The sequence below is a fragment of the Seriola lalandi genome, unplaced genomic scaffold, assembly GCF_002814215.2.
Source record: "Seriola lalandi dorsalis isolate HSWRI2012SDOR001 ecotype SW California unplaced genomic scaffold, Sedor1 jcf7180001962190, whole genome shotgun sequence".
Taxonomy (NCBI): domain Eukaryota; kingdom Metazoa; phylum Chordata; class Actinopteri; order Carangiformes; family Carangidae; genus Seriola; species Seriola lalandi.
Genome location: NW_019432859.1, coordinates 1 through 502, shown reverse-complemented (window position 1 = coordinate 502; position 502 = coordinate 1). Strand labels below are relative to the sequence as shown.

Genomic DNA, 502 nt, shown 5'->3' with positions numbered 1-502 from the left:
GTTCCACTGGGGATTGAACCCAGGACCTTCTGCGTGTAAAGCAGACGTGATGACCACTACACTATGAAACCACTGTGATGTCTTTCCTTCTGATCTAATGTGCATATTAATTGAATTATTTCCTCTGTCGGAAAGATTGTGAGCTGGTCAATTAACAACCGGGAGGCCTGATGTTGACCCTGATGAGTTTAGCATATTTTGGGGAGGTTAGATCTCTCAGGAGGCTTTAAAATAAATGTTTAGTTTCCCTGAGAGTCTGCTTTAGCCAAGAGACATTATTATGGTTCCACTGGGGATTGAACCCAGGACCTTCTGCGTGTAAAGCAGACGTGATGACCACTACACTATGGAACCACTGTGATGTGTTTCCTTCTGATCTAACGTGGATATTAATTGAATTATTTCCACTGTCGGAAAGATTGTGAGCTGGTCAATTAACAACCGGGAGGCCTGATGTTGACCCTGATGAGTTTAGCTATGTTTGTTGGCAATTGACTTAAAC

General features: G+C 42.8%; 1 non-coding gene across 1 annotated transcript; it reads right to left on the bottom strand.

Annotated features, from left to right (window-relative positions):
• Window positions 1–281: 281 nt before the first annotated feature.
• trnav-uac (transfer RNA valine (anticodon UAC)) lies at window positions 282–354 on the bottom strand. Its single transcript has one exon. It is a non-coding gene; the product is annotated as a tRNA-Val (tRNA).
• Window positions 355–502: the final 148 nt, after the last annotated feature.